We start from the raw sequence: 12,292 nt of genomic DNA on the forward strand, positions 1-12,292 counted from the left end.
TTGCCATGTTGAACATGGCTTTGAAGAATCTGATGCCCCTAGAGCAGGGGTGGTTATTGTCATGTGGTGAATCTGGCCAATTGTGGAACAGCTGTGTCGTCATCAGAGTCAGTCAGCTGCTCTCGAATCACTATCGTGGTACTTTGATCCCACACGTGACAGTCACAGGGCGTCAGCGCCGTCTCAAGTCAGACAAAATTTCTAACTGGCATGCACTGCTTCAAGTCAGAATTTGATAGAGCTGCGCAGTGCTGCGTTAAGTCGAACAAACCTAAACACACCTCCTGCTATTAGTTCCCTTGTTCATGTGTCATGTTTCTCGTTGGTTGTTTTTTGTCATGTAACCCTCATTGTTTGATGTAAATAGCCCTCATGAAGCCATTGTTCATTGTCGTGTATTGATGTTATCCATAGCTATATCACCCTGCAGCCCAAGACTGGTTGCCCACTGAAACTAAGCAGGGCTGAGTCTGGCAATGGCAATGGCAATACACAATGAAAGTGCTTTATACAACGTAAATGCCTCATTCATTCATGTTGTAACCTGCTGTTGGTGAGATTATGTTTATGTTCAAGTCTGTTCATGTTAAGCCAAGTCTGTCCATGCCAAGTCAAGTCTGTTTATGTCAAGTTTGTTCAAGTCAAGTCTCATCTCTGTTTGCATTCTGAATTACTTCAATAAACTGCACTTGGGTTCATCCTAAACTTGCCTTCAGTGGACTAAATCATTACAGTTAACATATGTGGGAGTGGCTGTAGAAAATTCTGCTGCATCCTAATTGGTTGACTGAGTCGTGTTAAGAACACCTGTGACTTCTGTAGAAGATTTTCATTAATCTTGAATCAATATAAAACATAGAATTATGCCTATACATAAGAGGATATTATTCTACTATTATCATCTGACTAGGTGTATTAACTCTGTACAGTGAGCAAAGAAAAACTATTTAAAGCTTGAAAAACACTTATGCCTGGAACGAACCTGTTCAGGAGCTAGAAATACATGACAGCTATTGATCAACCTTCAGGAATTCATATATGATAAAAAATACCTTGTCCAAAAATACAACAGGGCAAATATGGAATGCTTCAGGATGTATATATGTGTGCTTGAGACGAAACTCTGGAGTGGTGTTCGAACATTACTCTGCCTTTTGTTAACTTGTTAATAAAGGTCTATCTGACTTCAAAACCTCTTCAGAGCGATTTATTTTGAGCAAGGAAAATTCTGCAGCAAGGAAAATTCTACAACACTTCTTACTAATTAAGTCTCAAAGTGTTTTTGTGTGAGAAGCTGTCTCTACATTCAGACATGGCCTGTGTGGAGTTGTTGAGTTTGAGGTTGATTTATGTAAGTTCACCATTGTTTGTGTTTTTTGATTATGTATGTGATTTATTTATACTAATTGTTTATATGTGTTTAGGGGTTATCAGAAACCAACAATTACCAGCACTTGTTACCATGGGAAATGTCTACTCCTACATGTTGAGAGAATAAACTGGAACTGGAAAAAATGAGAGTGATGACTAAATGTGACCCTGGATCACAAAACCAGTCATAAGGGTCAAAATTGTAAAAATACACCATCTGAAAGCTGAGTATATAAGCTATCCATTGATGCATGGTTTGTTAGGATAGGACAATATTTGTTCAATATACACCTATTTTAAAAACTGGAATCTGAGGGTGCAAACTAATTAAAATATTGAGAAAATCTCAATCTTTAAAGTTGTCCAAATAAACTTCTTAACAATATATATTTCAAAACCTAAATTAAGTTTTCATATATTTACAGTAGAAATTTTACAAAATATCTTCATGGAACATGATCTTTACTTAATTTCCTAATGGTTTTTGCCATAAAAGAAAAATCAATAATTTTGACCCATACAATGTATTTTTGGCTATTGCTACAAATATACCCCAACGACTTAGGACTGGTTTTGTGGTCCAGGGTAACAAATGCAGCCAAACCAGCTTCCTTATCCTTTACATTTTCTACATAATGGAAAAATTAGATTTTAATATAAAAGTGAGTAAAAGTGTGTACCATTTCATTAAAACATTTTATTGGGTCTTAAACAAAGACATCATCAGCATACAATGAAACACCATTCTCTGTAAATACCTAATAATTTAATAAAATAAAACACTTTAGTACAGAATTGACATACATATTGACAGACTCATTTTCCTTTATCTTCAGCCAAAAATATTCTCATTTCCATGTTTCAAGGTCTCATTCTGTTATACATTAAGAATATAACAGTACAAAACATTATCTTCTGCACCAGAAAGGTGTGAGTACAGTAATACATATACAATGGTATTTAAAAACACTTTACATGAAAGTCAGAAAAATAAATCAAACAGTGCAAAATATAAAAATAGTTATTAAAGCATAAATATGTAACTTTTAAGAAGTTAGGGTGACACAGAGGAGAGGAATTGTTAAATAAAGTTATTTTTTATTTATCTTTACTTTTTTATTTATACTTTACAAAAAGTATTCTCTTAGCTTCATACTAGGGCTGTAGTTCACTGACAAGCTACGCAATATCACGTTCATTATCAGAGGTGATAATGAACGTGATATTGCGTAGCTTGTCAGTGAACTACGGCTCAAACGTCGCTCTGACAGCTGACACCTAATCACAGAACTGGCATCACTGACAAGATGCACATGATAATTGCATCTGAATATTTGCACAGCCTTACTTCATACAATTACGGTTGAACCATGATGTCAGATTGACTATTTTGTTAATGTTCTTGGTACCTTTCTGGTCCTTGACCATGGTAGGACCCTTGCTGTCTACAGAGGGTCAGAAAGCTCTCGGATTTCATCAATAATATCTTAATTTATGTTCCAAATATGAACAAAGGTTTTACAGGTTTGGAACGACATGAGGGTGAGTAATTAATGACAAAATTTAACTTTTTGAGTAAACTATCCATTTAACAGGCTATTTAAAGGCAAGCAGATCAACACAGCATAGACTGGCAATGTTACCAACATAAACATTTGTGAATCATGTCAATGAGCAGCAAATGTAATGCTACACAAATTGCTACACAATAAATAAATAAATAAATAAAACCAACAACAACAACAAAAAACAAAACAAACAAACAAAATAAAAACATTAATTTGTTGAGACTTCAAGCTACTATGACATTGTCAGCTGCATATAGTGGTATAGCCTGATTTTTCATTTATCATTCATCATTTACAGACATGACACACACAGGGAAAAATAATGAAAGTATGCAGTTTCCTAACAAAAATCATACCAGCTGCTGTAAAATATGACTACAAGCTCTCCATAGTGATTTAGTGATGAGCATCTTGCAAGCTTACAACAATTTTTAAAAATGCTGAAAAATTTGGGGAATCTGCTTGAATTTGTCAGAAAGCATACATGAAGTGTGCACATGAGGAAAATGCAGTAACACACTCACTGCTCAGCAGCACAGCACAACTCAGTACGCAAAGCTGCACATCTGTGTCATTTACCTTCTTTATCCACTTCATCATGATCATCAGCAGTTAACCTCATGAGCGTCTGAACGCATGCAGTGTTCACCTGACATAAGGCAGCATGAGATCTTTTGTCTAAAGATTACAATGAAAAGTATAAACAGTGTAGGTAACAGAGTGCCAACCAGGATCAAAAGCCAAGAATTCCTAAAACTGTCTGGTCTGATTTCCTCTTGGTTTTGTTGATCAGTAGTTTTCTTTCCTTTTTCTGTAGTTGGTTCTGCAACAAAAAAGTATGAGAGAAAACAACATTACAGCACTGCAGATCCCTATCATTTATATGCAGCAGCTTTTGGACTAAAACATCACTAGACAATTTACTTTGGATCAATCATTTAGTCTATTTAGATAAAAAAAAAAAAAAAAAATCTAGTAGCTAGTTTCCACACACCATTGATATTCAGCAGTACAGTCTTCCGTTCATTTGATGGTGTGATATGACAGATGTATTTTCCTGCATCAGCGTGAGTGAGACCGGTGAGTTTGATGGAGAAATTTCTTCTCACATACTCCTCAGGGAAAGTTTTGATTCTGTTCTTGCATTGTGGGTCCTGGTCTGCCATTAAATCTTTGCCTTTAATAATGTCATAAACATGTATTCCGTCATTCTGTCTCCAGTGCACATTAATGTCTTCAAGTTTAAGATCACGTTTAGCTGACGAACACGGCAGGACAACAGAACCACCAACAACAGCCTCCACTGTAACCTGCGGACACACTGAAATCACACAAACTAGATCTGTAAACACACAGTCTGGCAATTATTTATGATACATGAATTTAACTGTCAAATGTAGTTTGTTTTGCGCTCACCTTTGTTTATCAGCACTACAAATATACAGAAGAAGCAGCAACTGCAGAAACAGAAAAAAAAAAAAAAACTGTAAAAAAGCAGTAGATTGTGACACTTGTAATTAGACTGACATCTCAAACATATTCATTATTTATCACATAGATAATTAATTTGAATCTGAATACAGTTTATTGCTATTTTAACACTAATATATAATGTAATAATAATACAATGTAATAATATTACATTATACACTGCCCTCCAAAAGTTTAGAAAAGTAAAAAGTGGGGTTTTGGACAATATTGGCATGAATCCTTTTTAATTTGTGATAATTTTGCACTGATATGGGACAACACAAACTACAAAAACATATTTTGTTACATAAAGAGTTTATACATAGAAAAAACTTTCAAAAAGATTCATCTCATCAAAATATCCACCATTAGCAGCTATTACAGCTCTGCATAATCTGGGGCTAAATTCATTGTATTCTAAAGTTAATTGGCAATCAATTGTTGAAGCTATTAATGTGTGCTGACCCAAAAATCTTTTAAAAACCTGGGCCAAGTTTAAACCAGTAACCAGGGATCACAGCTGGCAAAGGGGCATGTCTGACTTTGACATGTATATATTGCCATTATTATGTAATCAAAATGAAAATTATTATTGCTGATCTTGATAATGTCAAGTTAATTTAATTTTACACTAGATTTACACGATTCTATCATTTTATTTATCTTTTTTATTAAATTGTGAATACATCCGTTTTCAACTAAATAATATATATATATATATATATATACACACACACACACACACACACACATGAATTTCCTTTAATAATACAGTGAATTTTGTATCATTATCCTGTACATGCTGCAGATATCTGTAAATAGAAAGTTTAGCAGTGAATGTTCGTGAGGGGGATCTTCACGCATCTTATCTTACAGACAAAACATTAAATACCTTGAACAGAGAGACTACCAAAAAAATAAAAAAAGTTACTATCAAATAAAATTGCACAAGCAATGATATTCAAGATTGCTAATTGCTACCTCATTCCTCAATGTGGTTTAAGCGAAGCTTTTAAAAACACGAAAGGCCGGATGCGTATACAGGCCTCATTTACGTGTTTGTCCAAAAATAGCATTTCACTTAGAACATTAAAACATACCTGATTGTCATGTTTCTCCAATAATATTAATGTTTTGTTGAAATATGTTGATATAAATATGTCTAAATTTTAGATTAAATGCTTTCTTTTTCTTCTTCTTTTTTTTTTTTTTTTGGGAGAGTATCGCAGCTTCCTTATCAATATGCCATGCGCACAAAGATGACATCAAACATATGCGACATCAACGATAACCACGTGAAATATATGAAATGCACACTAGATATTTGTTAATCATACCCAAATTTCAGCATATTCAAAATTCTTGAAGTTGACTTTTACAAGTTTTTTACATTTTTGTAATCTTCAACTTCTACACAATCAGTAATACTGATAGTGTCTCTGCTGTCAGTCACCGTGTCTCCAGTCATCTGTCTGTCATGTCTACGCTTATGTTCACCAATACAAGACAAAAGCATAATTTTGTTTTTCATCTTTACTGCTTAGACTACAAAACATTGTACCAGTTTCACTGGAAAATGAAGGGCCTGCTTCACACTGTCTTGATGTGTTTCCACAGTTATTAACATTGTAAATCTAGCTTTTTATTATTATTTTTTTCTTTAATATTAGTAGTAGTAGTAGTAGTAGTATTGATGTACATTTATAACACAATACTTTTTTTTGTTTTGTTTTGTTTTTTTTTTGTTTTTTTTTTACATTACTTTGGAATTCAATTTCAGAGGAATGGTTAATAAAATTGTGTAAATCCACTCTCAGAAATAAAGGTACAAAAGCTACCTTTTCAAAAGATACACTTTTATACCTACACGGTTTAATATGTACACTTTAAGTACTAATATGTACCTTTAAGGTACCAAAATGGACTCCTTATGTACAAACATGTTTCCACCCCAGTGACAATGACAGAGTATGCAATGAAAACTCAGCCCAAACATGTATAATAACAACTTTTACAAACCAAGGTGAAATATATTAAATGTTTTCTACCAAAAACTTAAATACCATTAAATATGAAGGTTCTGTAAAAGCTGTGTCTTATTCAACTTATTTCTTGTTTTGTGTGTTTTTAGGAAGGCCAATTATAGAAGTATTTAAGTAGTATTGTTTCTTCTCTGTTCTTTTTGTTATCATGTGGCGACGATCCTTAGATGAATTAAAAATTAACTGAATAATAAAACTGACCCAAGATCTGTTAAAAACCATTAGACATTTGTTTATGGGTTCACCATACCAGCTTCATCTAGTGGTAAACCAGAATTTTTACATGCTTTTTTTAAACCAAAACAGTATGGTTTAACAAAGCCTTCGCATACTGGGTTATTTAAAAGGTTGTTTATTTGTATCTTGATGTACACACTAAGATATAGTTCCTAGCCTTGCTTTTTGAAACCTGCTGCTGAGTTTCTGGATTAGTTTAGTGCCGTATTAATGAGCTTCCAGTACACACACACACACACACATCCTATTCCCCTTGCGGTTCCCCAAGTGTTTATGCCTGTCTGCTTGCACAAAAGTGAATCCAAGTACCTCAAAAAGAGAGTCAAGCATTGTAGATTGTAGCCAGCATTCTGTAAAGCATAACTAAAATGCCTCACATAATTCATTACAATAGATTGATCTGGATGACAATAGGATGATCTTACTTTGTTGTGACTACTGAAGATAAGGGACGACAGGAGCGGCTGATTACATCTTCTTCTCCTTCTTCATTTCAATCAAATCATCTGTTTCTATCAAGCTCATCTTGTCTTTCAGTTTCAGTCTCTTTTTTTCTCATCTTCTCTGTGTTAAAGTGAAGTGTTTACTCCTGACAGAAGTTTGACAGACTGCGCAGCTGATGAGGAAACACAGAGTTTTGTTGAGATGGGAGGAGCAGAATCCACCTTATGACAGCTAACGAAATATATAGAAATGTAAAGTCATTGCCAGTTACACAGAAGTATGAATTGTTGTTTGTAAAACACCAGTTTATTGGAAGGGGATGGTGTGTCATCTGTCACTGGTGTTGTTTTTTAAAATATCCTAATAAGAACAGTTCTGAGGTGTGTTTCTCGAACAACAATGTAACTCACTGCTTAACCGTACAATGCATCAAAGTGTTTACAACAATAAGCACGTTTGATAAGTGAGAATAACCACTTCTCACTTTGTTATTTGTTTCATGTGTCATTTTGGGAATTTTTCTATACTTCCTGTTCCCTGTGTCGTTTGGTTCATTGTAGTTCCTCCTGCTAGTTCACAGGTTTTAGTTAACTTGTTACCTCCTTGCATTTTTTAGCTATTGTGTTTCCCTTGTTCTTTTTCAGTCATTATTTGCTGGTTGAATGTTGTACATGGTAGGTGTTCTCACAAAATAAGAAAAACTATATATATATATATATATATATATATATATCATGGTTGTGATCTTGCAATTGGGTCTGCGAGAATTTGGGTCTTTGATACTGGGACTTTTGCTCCACTTCACGACTACTGCGCAGACACGTTTCAAACAAATCTCTACTGCGCAGACGCCGGATGCATCGGCAATACTGAGATGTTTTGGCTTCACTTTCCTACAGTGGAAGGAAGTGGAGATGCATCGTCTATCTTTTTACAGTGTTGCCTATGGTCAGAACAGTTTCCTCAGTGGAACTGGAGTGCTGATTAGAAAGGAAAGAAAGAAAGAAATTATAGGTACATTTATCTCATTTATTTTCACATTCATTTATTGATATATGTCTTTGGCCATATAGTAATGAGGGTGAAACAAATACTAAAAACTAGTCAGAAATAACTATCTTTAATGTGTTTTCATGATGATATGATACACATTTATATTATATTGTTATATTATTATAACATTTACACAAGGTCTATGTTTTATCAAATAGAGGGCATGCACCACACAGTAAGACAAACACACTAAGAGGCTTCTTAGCTTAGTTGAATGGTAGAAAGATTTGTAATTGACAGTAAATGAAACAATTAACTTTTTTTTGTGCTTGTTTGCATGCTTAATGACTTAATTCAAAACAAGGCTGATATCTTAAACAGTTTTGCTCAGTTGAATTTATATTGTTTTAAGGATGTTTAAACACCATTTCTTAAAAAGCAATGTCAAAAAAAAAAAAAATGGAAATAAATGCTGGCAAAAAGCAAATTTGTAACTTTCCCTGAGGATTCTGTACTAGGGCAGACATTTTTAGAACTGATTCTGATCCGTTATCAAAAATTCTAAGTATCAGCTGATACCAATATCAATCCGATAACAGCGCTTTTTTTTTAAACAGTCTAGAATTTTTATACCTCAATGTGTGTTGACCTTATCATCACCCTTTTGTATGTTACACACATACTAAATACAGATAACTTCATTATATTACAATTATATTCATTATATAGAAAAATAACAAACAAAAAAATCATGAGGTAGTTATTTGATGCTATAAAAAAAGCCTACTCAAGCTTGTTCCTGCCAACAATTTTAAAAAGCTAATTTGCACTATTTATCTCACTTACAAGGACACCTTAGTGACTTCTTGTAAGACATGTTTAACTATAATAGACAAATATGTACATAATAAATGAATGTGTAAATGAGCTGTCAATTTGTTCTCCTAAACAAATTAGTGTGTTTGCATTTTCAAGCCATTGGTTTGCTTTTTTTTTAAGTTTTTAGAATGGCAATTTACAATTTATGAGTAAAATAAGATCTGCAGTTAACATTAGATTTTCATATATTTTTATACAATATAGATTACATGCAGACATGTCTCAGATGTGAATTGTGTGTGTATATAAAGTCTACAAGTGTCACAAGAATGAGTTTAGGTGCTTGATGAATCAGAGAACTTGTTACAAACATCTACTTTAACTGCAATTAATAAGTTCTGAATGTGTTTTAAAGAAAGTGTAAACTGAAAGGTTCTTTAAACAAAGACAAAAATGGTCATAAAGACAGCAGTTTCTAATTTTGTGGCTGGTGTGTTTCTGTCCAACAAGTAGTTGTGCTTTTCTGACAACAGCCTGCAGAGCTGCAGCTGATCTCAACTCTGAACACATTTCTATATACAAATTTCATCAGTCTAATCTTATATGTATTGTATGTACACAGAACTGGAGTTCCGATTAGTTCATCTGGTGCTATTCTGAAACCTACCCTGCAAAAAGTCGCTAATACGCATTCAAGTTGGTAAACTTAGATGATATGATAGATGTCATAGATGATATTTTTGCTTAATAAAAACGACCAAATATAATTTTTCAGAACACTTTGTTTAACATAAATGTCGATGGGGCCTCTGTTGCCCTCAGGAGGCTGAAAAATGGTAGTTCTCCACTTAATGTCATCATGAATCAACAAAGATTTCTGGTTTTACCACTAGATGGCAGCAGTTACTTTTACTAATTCTAATTCTCTCTGTTTCACATGATTGGTTCTTCAGTAAACATTTCTTTCATGTGCACTTGCTTTTTTTCTTTTTCTGAAAAATAGATTACATTTGCAAGCATAAGATAACATGGTTTTAGAATAACAAACATCAGTTTGACTCGTTATTTACTGAATTTGCACAATCCCATAGACAGGTTGTAAAGGGGGAAATAAACTCTAAACTATAAGAGAGAAAGACAGTAAGATAAGGGTTACAAAAGTAAAATAGCACATAGTTGGTGTGTTTGGGGCCTCATTCGTGAAATTCGTATACATGAAATAAGTGAGGAGGCCCTTCGTTACTGAGGACAAACTTTTATCATTTTTTGTTTGTTTGTTTGTTTGTTTTTTTCTTCCAACAGTGGTATTAATCTGTTGTCAGTATGCAGTGTCAGATCTTCTAACTGATTTGGGATCAAATGTGATGAAAATGAGGTTCATTGGATTTTACTGAAAACAGCAGATCCTCCAACACTGATTCTACGATCATTTTCAAAACCAAAGTCACCTTTTTACCACAATAAAACATTCAGAAAGAAATATTCAGTGCAGTTTAAACATCGTCTGGTTATAAATAATGTGACTGTTGATGAATTAGGAGTTTATTACTGTATGAACACACGCACACCTCCAAAACTCAGCAACAGCACCAGAATATACATCACTGGTGAGTTCATTTACTCCTGTAGTAATTAAAACATTCTGATAATCAGTGTGATTATTTACATTTATTATTTATTACTACAGTTTTTAATTAGAAAAACGTAAGGCTCTTATTGTTCGCTCCACACAGAGATGAATCAGTTATCAATATTTAATTCAATTTTACAAATCTTCATCATTGTCATTGTGCTCCAGTAAAAACATTTTTATTACAGAATTGATTCAATTAACTGAGTGTCACAATCATACTGCGATGTACTGTAATGAGAAAAGTCAAACACAATGGCAGATTATTAGTGTCATAGCTGTTCTGACGAATGTGTTTCTGCTCATTCTGCTGATCGGTGAGTTGTTCTTAAATTAAATGAGCAAATTACATAAACACTAGAGGTGCTGTCTTTGAAAATATCAATATGATGTTCTTCTGCAGTAAAGTGGTGAAAATGTTTTTCATTACTTAGTCTTTTGACAATTAGTTTGGCGTGTTTGTGTCTCCATATATATTGTAAGTTTAAATATAATGAATCTAAATTCTTCTTTCATTCTTAGTTTTTGCTGTTGGAAAAGCAAAGCGGATAGAAAAACATGTTTATAATGCTGATTTGCACACAGAAGTTACATATCAAGGCTTAAAACTATTACAAGTAAAATAAGGTAAATATGTGAAACTATTTAAAATCTTAAAATTGTTACCAAAGTGCAGTACTATTATTTTGATAATTATTGAGGATTATTTATGGATCATAATTTCTATAAGTCTAACAAACTATAGTAGACTTTTGTTTGGATTCATTTTAGGTTAAGTACAGAATAAATGCTACTTGTTTTCCACATTTCTCTTTCAGTACAAAAAAGGTGACACCAAGAACAGTCATCAAGACAACAGCATCTGTGTTTGATTATATAACATGTTCTTGGATATGATGTGGATTTTCCTAATGAATAAATAGTTTTACAATGTCAAGAGTATTGGGGAGAACAGGTGCAAGTTGTCACACTTTTACAGTAAAAAAAAAAAAATATATTATTTAGTACATTTCTGTATAGACATAAAACTTGAAGTCTTGAATAGAAAAAATATTAAACTAATTATTTAAAATGTAATATTTTCACAATTAGCAGCCAGGAAAAAGTTTACACACATTTCCTTTAGTTATCAAGTCTGATGTGAAGTTTTTGATCTGGTTCATTTGCATTTATCCTTAAAAAATGTTTTTGTATGTAAAAATAACTGAACTGAAAAGAGGTCAAAGGCTGCTGCTAATTCTTACCATTATGTGTTCAATGTTGCTATTTGTTAAAAGTGAAAAATCCTTAGATCCTTCCATGCAAATTATTGTGGTGTGTTTAAATTTTATGTTTGTTTTTAATTTAATTTATAATAATTTATTTACATAATTATTCATAATCATTTTACAATCATTAGTCGTTCACATAATTCATATTTAATTATTTATTTGATTATTTAAGTATTTATCATTTATTCATTTATTTATATATGTAGCGTTTGGGCCAATCAGACACACAATGGTTCATTTGATTCGCTAAATCAATGATTCATTAAATTAACAAATAATCACAGACCCCCTTGCCCAATCCACAACACTGTCTGCCGAGATGTCTCCAATGGCCCACTAGGCCCCTGGTTACCATGGACACCAGAATACCTCGGCCAGATCAGATAAACTTTACAACCTGCAAGTATGTAGAGAGAATCTCCCACACTACATTTCTCTATAGGAAAG

The 12,292-nt window shown here is 33.1% G+C and overlaps 1 long non-coding RNA gene across 1 annotated transcript; it reads right to left on the reverse strand.

Annotated features, from left to right (window-relative positions):
• Positions 1-2,141: 2,141 nt before the first annotated feature.
• LOC127159105 (uncharacterized) lies at positions 2,142-7,340 on the reverse strand. The gene is made up of 4 exons (XR_007826353.1): positions 7,114-7,340; positions 4,356-4,396; positions 3,934-4,260; positions 2,142-3,762 (listed from the first exon to the last, which is right to left on the reverse strand). It is a non-coding gene; the product is annotated as an uncharacterized LOC127159105 (long non-coding RNA).
• Positions 7,341-12,292: the final 4,952 nt, after the last annotated feature.

Source organism: Labeo rohita, unplaced genomic scaffold (genome assembly GCF_022985175.1).
Source record: "Labeo rohita strain BAU-BD-2019 unplaced genomic scaffold, IGBB_LRoh.1.0 scaffold_191, whole genome shotgun sequence".
Lineage (NCBI taxonomy): Eukaryota > Metazoa > Chordata > Actinopteri > Cypriniformes > Cyprinidae > Labeo > Labeo rohita.